Source organism: Haliotis rubra, unplaced genomic scaffold, assembly GCF_003918875.1.
Source record: "Haliotis rubra isolate DU_JTF1 unplaced genomic scaffold, ASM391887v1 Scf182, whole genome shotgun sequence".
In the NCBI taxonomy this organism is placed as follows: Eukaryota; Metazoa; Mollusca; class Gastropoda; order Lepetellida; family Haliotidae; genus Haliotis; species Haliotis rubra.
This window is the reverse complement of record NW_025765803.1, coordinates 1,643,484-1,653,438: the sequence shown is the minus strand read 5'-3', so window position 1 is coordinate 1,653,438 and position 9,955 is coordinate 1,643,484. Positions and strand designations below refer to the sequence as shown.

At 39.2% G+C, this 9,955-nt stretch overlaps 1 pseudogene; it reads right to left on the bottom strand.

The window, feature by feature from the left end:
• Nucleotides 1-2,133: 2,133 nt before the first annotated feature.
• LOC124273620 lies at nt 2,134-9,627 on the bottom strand (annotated as a pseudogene).
• Between the last annotated feature and the right edge of the window lie 328 nt (nt 9,628-9,955).

Genomic DNA, 9,955 nt, shown 5'->3' with positions numbered 1-9,955 from the left:
CAAGTTGAACCCATTCATTTCTGCTGTAGAGATTAGGCTGAAAAGTAGATCTCCTTCCCGACTTCTTTCTTCTCCTCCTTGGCAATTGGATTTAGGCCAAAGTCGATCTAACATCTTTCTATATTATAAAATCGAGAAACTAATGAATTACAATATAAACAACAGAATATAAAATCAATTAAAAAATAGAATCATAATGCTATAAATCCCTTATTTGCGTATGGGTCCAAGGTAATGGTGCCGAAGTGGCTTATTGCCACTGTCATTGGCTCCAAACAATACATTCCGAGATAACCCACCTGACGAGTTCCAATTTCCACGTAAAAGCAACGAAGCACCAATAACTAACAGCTCTTAAATATATAAATGGAGCCACCCTCAATACGCAAACAATATATAAATCTTTTCTGACTCTCTTTCACGCCTTCAGGCCATTAAAATCTTTCTTATAAACATCCACTTTTAGTAGAAATCATGGAATTATATAATGATCTTGCTACTGTGGCCAATGCGACATCGTTCTTTGGTTGGATTTGCACCCAGCCGCGTTGGCATTTCAGGAACACAATGGCTGATCGCAGCTGCTAAAGGCAACGCTCAACAAATCCGTGACGCCACTTCTTATTTACTCTGATTACCGAGCAAAGCTAGCATTAGAGACTTACATCCGTGATCAGTGCAAAGAAGTCAGGACACCCAAGTAGGTATCAATCAATTACATAGAATAAAACCAACTATCGGATTACACCTACTTGGGTTGTCAGTCCAGATTTGAAGAGGTCATCTGCTTTGACGATGTCGTGTTGGCCCGCACAAGGTCTCCTCATGAGAGTACTTGCTTAGAAGGTGAGGATCCTCCACGTTTTGTATCCCGCCCTTGATGAAAGACTCACGGTCAAGCATGTCCTGCTTGACTGTGTTGAATATTCCATGACATGGGATATCTATTTCTAAATCACGAACTATGGAAAGGATCTTTTACTAATATAAGTCCTCATTTAATTGTGCATTTTAAAAGAATTAGAATTTGTTTAACAGATTTGTAAAATAGCTAAATATTTTATAGATTGGAGGTTTGAATTAGTAACACAGATTGTTAGTGGCTGTATCCTCGAGGGGTTAAAGTACTGTAAAATTATTGTCCTCCTGAGGAGGGTACGTAAGTCCCAAACCATTCAAAGTAAATTTCAAAGCTTTCCGTTTTTAATCGTAGAATATGTGTGTAATATTAATGTATGGATGGAGGAGATATATCTTATTTACTAACAGCTGAGGGGATGATGTATGTAAATCAAGCTAGGGGGCCCATGCACATTACAGCTAATGTAACATATAGGTCCCCATGGTCCCTAGTATGGTGATCTACCTTTACTTGTTGGCAATCTATAGCCTGTTTTATATTGTATTGTCATTTATAGGTGAACTATTTTAGATTTAATTACTAGTCTTAAATTTATTATTGTGATAATCTAGTTATTTTACTGTCCTTTGTTGACAGGTGTTTTATAATGTAATTGTATTTATTGTTAATTTATAACTTTTTAAGTCACAATATGGCTGAAATATTGCGGATGTGACTATAAATTGTAACTTACTCACTCACTCAACTTTCCTATCTCTTCTCTCTATTCTTTCTAAGATGTATATTATTGAAAAATGCATGTATGTAAATATTTAGGAGCGAATTATTTTATGTTGGATAAATCCCTTTCACATTTGTGAATAAAATATGTTTAAATCAATGATCAGCAATCCACGAGTTTAGCGTCCTTGGTATCATATCCTCAACACAAAAGGGGTTCTGACACAGCATTCTGACACAGTATTCAGCATCAAAGGTTTTAGGTAGGAGGCTACCATTCATCATGTAATTAGAATACCTTATTGTATATGGAGGCAACTATTTTGTTTTCAAAATATTTTATTTGTCTTAATTAATCAAGCACCGACTCCATGGTTTTGAAGACACAACCACGCTGTATTTACAGCGAGGTCTGCGCATATCCTGTGTTACATGGAGATATCTTGCTTAATGCAGTCCAGTTATACACTTAACTTAAAACCCTGCATCGAAATTAGATTTACAAAGCAATGGACGAGCTTTTCTTGAAAACGCATTGAACGGAGAACCACTTATCCAGCGAACATGTTAGCTTTGCGCCCTCGGACTCCTAGTCCGTGACCTTGAAGAGTGACCCACCCAATGATGTTTTCTCCAGTTGTGTCAGGGCAGCTGATGTGACGTAGAGGTCGGTGAAGTCCTCCCCTCGAAACAACACGACGTTGTCTTTTCGCATGGGAACTTAACAGTTCGGATGACCTTTCCTGGACAGACCCAATATCAATCCATGTTAATAAACGAAACTATTTCCCAAAAATTGTTGAGTACATTGTGTGTGTTTCGTTGTTGCTAAACACATACTCAACAAAATTCTTATTACTGCTGGCTCGATTGCTGAACATCACTGCAAACCCGGATGTTCAATTCTGGACAAGTTCCAGTATATATAGAAAGTCCAAGTCAGCGAATGTTCAACCTCGATTATCTATTGAATATGATGCCAGTGGGTGTATGAAACAAATTAAAGATAAAACTGAACTGAGGGTACATCTTTTCCAATCCTTTTCACGACATATTAACAAACAAAACTTCAACGATGTTTCTGCTAGTGGATTTTGGCTGCCATCATGATCTCTGTAGCCATTCATGACAACTCGCCCCCGTATCCTACATGAAGACTCATTTTCCTATCGAAAATATGACAAATCAGCCAGAATGCGCTAATGATTTGAAATGTAATTTGGTCAAAAGAGTCCATGAGGGAGTATGTTTTGGCTTTACATACGTCTTGTACCTACCCACATATCAAAGATACAGTTAAATTTGTTCCAACCATACTGTATACCATACATTGCAATAATATTTGCAAATTACATGTGAGTAAATCTACGTGAATCAACACTCAAATGTATTCAGTAATGCACAGCCGCGGTTGGCAATAGAGTGGCACGCACGCACGCACACACGCGAGCGCGCGCGCGCGCTATAACATACACACAAAAAGACAGTGTTCTAAAAGATATGCTGCATACAGAAAAGTCAGAATGACAAAGTGAGATCGAATCTTATGACATCAATACAGGAAGATTGAATTTCTATTTTGTCTACAAATGTCACCACCATGTATGTCCACTTACCAGTCTCGGGATCGATTCGGACAATTTTCCCAGCGTCAAAACAGGCCACCCATAATTTTCCCTCAGTATCAACCGCCATTCCATCAGGAAACCCCATATCTGGGATTTCCAGTAGAGCTGAAGTCTGCTACAATCCTCTTGTTGGCTGAAGAATATAAAACAAAAGTCTACCTTGATAGAACAGGTGCTTGTTTTGTGCGTCAAGACTTTCAACACGGCATCTGTATCAGTGAAACATTTCATTTGGCCTTTGTGCCAAACTGGAGATGTAACAAAACTCCGTTTTCAAGGGGTCGAAGTATTGTTAAAGTCAAAAAAATCATAGTAAATTTAACCTTACCATATTTTAAATCATAGAATATGTGTCCTGTTAATGTATGCCTCCATTTGTATTTATAAATTGCTAACAGATGATGGGAAAGCGAAAGTACCGTTCGTCCCCATGGTTCCTAGTATGGTGATTTACCTTCAGTTGTAAACAATCTATAGTATTTTTTATTGGACTGTTCTCTTTAATTATATCGGTTTTATATATGTGATACACTAGTCGTTTTACTGATATTCGACAACATGTAGTTAATTTCTTCTATTGTTGATCTGTGATATGATAATTAATTGTTCTCGTCCCTGTATGGTTTTGAAATATTGCCGATGGGACGATAAATGTTAACTCACTCATTCACTAAATCCAGTTTGAAAGTTCAAACAACGTAGAAGACTGTTTGGTACATTTATATATGTCAATATTTCTTGTTACAAACATACCTTGGCATATAATGTTAAATATAGTACATACAAAAGACATTGAATTTAAGAGTACGAAGACAAATTTATGGGTGATATCTTAAGATATGTCTTCCTTAAAGGAAAGGTTTTCATAAAGAAAGACAAACATGTGCACATACCCTCACACGTGGTTTACGTATTAGCATTATATTGTTTGTAACAGTATGGCTCCAGTTTTTCTGAGGAAGGCACTTTGAGCCACCGCCACGGTGCACTTTGCTAAATATTTCATTTTTAAACATATTTCGCTTCAAACTGTGTATATGTCTCTTTTTTTGCGTTCTTTGTGGTAGTGTTATTTTGTGAACAGAATAACAGTTTCCTGATCATCGGTCACCGTCTCGAAGATACCTATTTTAAGGCAGAATACTTTCACATACACCAATCAGCATAGTCTGGTCGTGTATCAATGAATAATAATAACAACGATGAACAAGGCACGCCAAGGTCGTCGTTTACAACTCACTTTCAAAAGACATACAGATTCCACGTGACTCATATCCAAAATTGTATTGTATTCTTTCGTATTAAGGACTACCTTTATACCTATCGCTCCACTTATTACCTTAAAAAATGGTCGGATCATTATTTGCATTGGTGCAATAGAACTATGGATCCGTGACTGAACTTTCTGACATGTGACGTTTTGAATATAGTGATCTACTAATGAACTAACATGCATAGTAATAAACACCGTGATTGGCATTTCTTAACCGTGGCGTCAGGCACATATTTACCTATTAATGAATATAAATGCGTTTGTTAATGAGCCATAGAGCAATGGACTCGTGATCATGGATACGTGCTTGACATTATGATCTGTGACGACTAGCATCAATTTGCATACTAATCCCTCCCTCCTGTCTACAAATCCGACTTTATCAAAATAGCAATGATACCAGGGTGAGCGTATGCTGCCCCATCATAAATATTTAAAAAAAAAAAAAATACTTCAGTTGTTCACATGAATAATAAAATCGGGAAAGTACGTCAAAACTGGAATTGGATCTCTCATCATTTATTGTCACTGATGCGTGTTAAATTTGGCAATTCCCTCCACGTCTACCATTAGACGTTTTGTGAGATCTTCTGAGGCGTGGAATGTTGTAACCTTGATTGAACAACTTCTGAGCTAGTGATATATTGAAATCTTTGTAAAATTGTCATCTCAGCTGAAAATCAAAACTTCTTAAACGTTAACTCTAATGTATGAGGAACTTTGAACATTGCTGACTATTAGAAAGTTAATATCATCCTTTTGGTCTTACAGCCTTTTGGAGGTGTTTGTCACTCCAGAATCGTTATACACCTAAATATAGAAAAACGGGGGAGTTTTAACTTTTTATTATGTATTCATCATAAGCTCTATAAGGAACGTGTAAACTAGTCAATAAACGTCTCATTAAAAACCCCAAAGGACTATGATTAAGATAAAATCACTGAATGCAGTACAGATCACAAAGAACTGTTCACGTTCACAAAGAAGAGTCTTATTGAACTATCAGGTGAAACTATCCTACCAACCTGCTCATCTGATAAAGCCTTGGCCAACAAGTTCAGCGACTTCTTCGCTACTGAGGGTTCTTCACTACTTTCAGTCAGCTTACTGAATCGGACACTCTACGAGACTGCCTGTCTTACGGTTCATCACGATACTGCACAGGCCCTACACAACAACAGCTCCGTAGCACTGATGCTTCTAGACCACTCAGCCGCCTTTTAAGTCCCCATGGTCTCTAGTATGGTGATCTACCTTCAGTTGTTGGTGATCTATAGCCCATTTTACATTGTATTGTCTTCTTTCATTGGAATTTTTAGCTTTTTTTCGCTAGTTTTATATTAATAGCTGTGATTATCTAGTATTTTTACTGTCCTTCGTCGGCAGGTTTTTATAATATACATATATTTCATTCTAATATCGCATGTTCTCGTCACGATATGGCTGAAATATTGCCGATGTGACCTTAAATATTAACTCACTCACTCACTCACTCACTCAGCCGCCTTTCACCCATTGACCACGATATACTGTTTCGACGCCTTCGATACAGCCATAGTGTATCAGGCGGTGCTCTCATTGGGTTCCAGTCCTATATGTGCAGACGAACTCACTGCGTGGCAATAGGATCAGCATGTTCAGGAGACAAATGTCTCCTCTTTGGTGTGCGACAAGGATCCGTACATGGACCAATCCTCTCCTGCCTTTACTCTAAGTCCATGGATGAAATATGTCGCCGTTATAATGTGCCACACCATACCTACGCAGGTGTAAGGTAACAGATAACAAAGATTTACAAAGTTATACCACCCTCAATTACGGTGAGCCAAGTGCCAACATGCTGACACTACATCAGGATAAAACAGAACTGATAATCTTTGCGTCAATGCTGTTTCGAAATCCTGCTACACCCAGATCAGAAATCTTTGCACCATCTTACAGAGGACATCTGCAGGAACTTGGTGCACTCACCTATCACATCAAGACTGGACTATGGTAACGCCTTACTGTGTGGACCACACAGTCTCTCTGAACTGCCTACAGAGACTACACAGTCTCTCACAGACTGCCTACAGAGACTACACAGTCTCTCACAGACTGCCTACAGAGACTACACAGTCTCTCACAGACTACCCACAGAGGACAGTGCAGCGCGACTAATTACTGGCACATGGAAACACGACCATATCACACCGATCATGAGGATCTTGAATTGGTTGTCACCTCCGGTGCCAGTACAAGATCTTGATGTACGTGTACAAGGCCTTGCATAACACTGCTCCAACATATCTCAAGGGGTTTGTCATCCTTTATGAGCCAGCACGGTATTTTCGATCACTATCTGCATCTCTGATCACTGTGCCCAAAACACAAACTGTAATGTAGGTAGACAGATGCTTCAACAAGAAGGCAGCAACACCGTAGAACGATAAGCCATCTACCCTGAGAAACATTTTAGGAAGAACAATAAAACTACATCTCTTTAAATCAGAATAGGTTATCGATGAAGGACTCCATCAGTTCGTAATGATTTCTCAGTAAATTTCAAATGACATTTAATATAATTTTTAGACAAATTGTCCCAAGCCTCTGAAGATATAACTGTCAAGACTTCTATGCGGACCACGATTGTTTTAAATGCACGGTGGATCAACGAATGGTGTTTGACATGTGGGATAGCGGCGTACAATGTTGTAAAGCTGAACAATACTCAAAACAAAAGGTGTGCCCTGGTTACCTTATTACCCGTGTACCAAAGTCTACTTACTCATAGTCCCAGCTGTGATGTCAAAAGTCAAAGGCCCAGACTTGCCTAGGTATTGAGTCGATGTAGTACATGACGCTGTTGTCGTCCGTCCAGTCCATGCCGTTGCTGAGGCTGATGTTGCTGATGTGTTTCCTGACGCTCCCATCAGCATCCAGGCTGGACGCAGTGGAGGCCTGATACTTCGGCAACTGTAGAAGATCAGGGTTGTTCTCATTGGGGGCACGACCCTATGTTGAAAGTATAAAGTAGAACTTTATTCCTGCATAGCTTGCTTCATGTGAAATGAAACACATTATTTCTCTATGGTCTTTTTTATAAAGCATGAAGTCAGAATGATCGCTGTACCTGTACACGTGGCCTGTTAGTTTTAGAATATCTCAAGGAAATTGGTCCCAATACATTTTGAATGGGTGAGTGATTGATCTTTGGTCACCTCTGTAAACAGTATTCTGCTTGTATTACCGATGGACAGTTTCCTCTTTAATTAAAGTATTGGCAAGCATCTGGCATTAACATGGGTTTCGACCATATATTTCTTGCGTTCCCAAGGGACGCAACTATACACTAATGAACTTCAGAGCCTCAGACGACTTGGCCAGTATTGGCTGGCGTCAAAAACACTCACATTCAACACAAAGCATGAGAATATATGAACCTACCAATCCAGAGTCTACCGGAAGCATCCACTTTGCCGTCATTGAGCGTATTAGAGTCGGCCTCGACCTTGGCAATGCTGGTGACTTTACCACTGTCCCAGCAGTCCAAGAAGGCGAGGTCTGTCTTCTGGCTCACCACAGCCGCCCTTCTGGCGAGGGATGATGACAGTCGCCATAGATCCACCTGGGACGAAACACGATGTCATGGCAGTTCAAATAGTGCATACACTGATGGAAAGTAAGAGGTAACGACTAAAGGGAAGCTTGTGCTTGAGACCCGCATGTTGACTGGCATTGGAAAAAGACTCAGTAAAATACAAAACACAAATTAAAACTAGGATTGCCTCCTTGGCAATACTGGCGGTCTTCAGACTTTTTTTTTTTTCAGACTTCACCATATACACCCCGTGGCTACCTTTACTAATCCTGTGTCTTTGCACGCCAGCTGGATCGCCCATCACAGTGTTTCTGAGATAGAATTACCAAGAAAGTAAATGTTAGTTAATGCGAAATGTTGACGCCCTAATTTGGCGCTGATTCAATGCAGCTGACACAAACTGCAGAAAAACAAACAGGAACGCACTGCCAAGCACAGCAAAGCAAAGGACAGGCTGCTGGAAAGATTAGATCCTTCCAATTCCAGAACACTAACTCTTTTGACTGTAGACCTAAGAAGAACGGTGCTACGGCCTGTTAAAGAGGGAACTATTTTGCATTGGAAAGCCATGAAGCGGTGAATGTTGCTATATTTTACTGGTGCTTCCTTCACCTATCTCACCAGCTTTCTCACCACTAATCAAATGCGAACAATCCCGAATGCTCGTGTTTGTGTCGTAATGGTGACGTAACTATTGACTTTACATGACAATAATGCGAAGCAAAAATGTCCCCATTCAATTATCTACAGTTTGGTACCTTGAAAAACAGAAATTCATTGTGTTTTCGCAGATCTGTGACATTTTATGAACCCTATGAAAATGTGTCTTAGAAAATTCACCGAATTCCAAGGCTGATAACTCCACACCTATTCAAGATATCGACATGCCTTGAACAGGCTATGTAGTCCGAATTAATGGGCTTTATATATCTATCACGATTATACTATATGTCGTTCAGGAAGAGGAGATTTTTTAAACGCAGGCACCGTTAAAACGGAATAATCGACAAAAATTCAGTTTTTCCAAAATTGCGAAACATGTCTTCTACTGCCCGACTGATTTTATGTGTTGAACCGATTGAAAATGAAGTTGTCTACATTGAGTGAAAACTTGATTAATTTAATTCTTCTAGTTTTGGAGATATTGAGGTTGAAAGATTTTTGAAATATTTTGACATTTTTGGTTATCTGTCCTTACTGGAAGCCGGAAGTCGGGATGTTTTTCAACATTGTATCAATTTCAGCATACAGGCTATCATCCTGAAAGTTTCATGAAAATCGTCCCAGAGATTAGGTCAGAGCTAAATCTCAGAAAAATCTGACTTTCGTCTGAAGACCTAATTATGGAATATTTACATGTTGCACATTCACCGGATGTCTTCTCTACAGGGCATGTGTGGTATGAAACGGAAAGGCGTATACGTTGTGTACCAATTCCGACAGAAAACGTTTGCAGAGAATATGTTTAGCTATTTCGTCGGCTTCGATGCACTACTGTTCTTGTCTTTCACGGTAGGGATACCCGCTGTTGGGTTTGTGATGCTGTTCGGCATTTGGACGTCATAGACATTAAATGTGCTATTCTGCTATCTTCTTGTGGTGTACATATTCATCTGTTAAAGTCTACATGGAAACGTTTAATTGTTGTTACATTTAATTGTTGTATATACTGGGTCAAAAGAAACTTCACAAAATGTAATTTGAATAATAATGAATAATTTTTCTCTGATGATACAGAGTATGTATCCGAATTGGGGTCCCTATCTTTCGACGTGCAGTCGATCATATGATCTTCGCATCGAAGTTTTCGTCATATGCACGTGTTTGCATTGGCCCTAGAAGTGAAAAAACCGCTTTTAAACCACAGTTCTAACGGTACTTGGAATGCCACG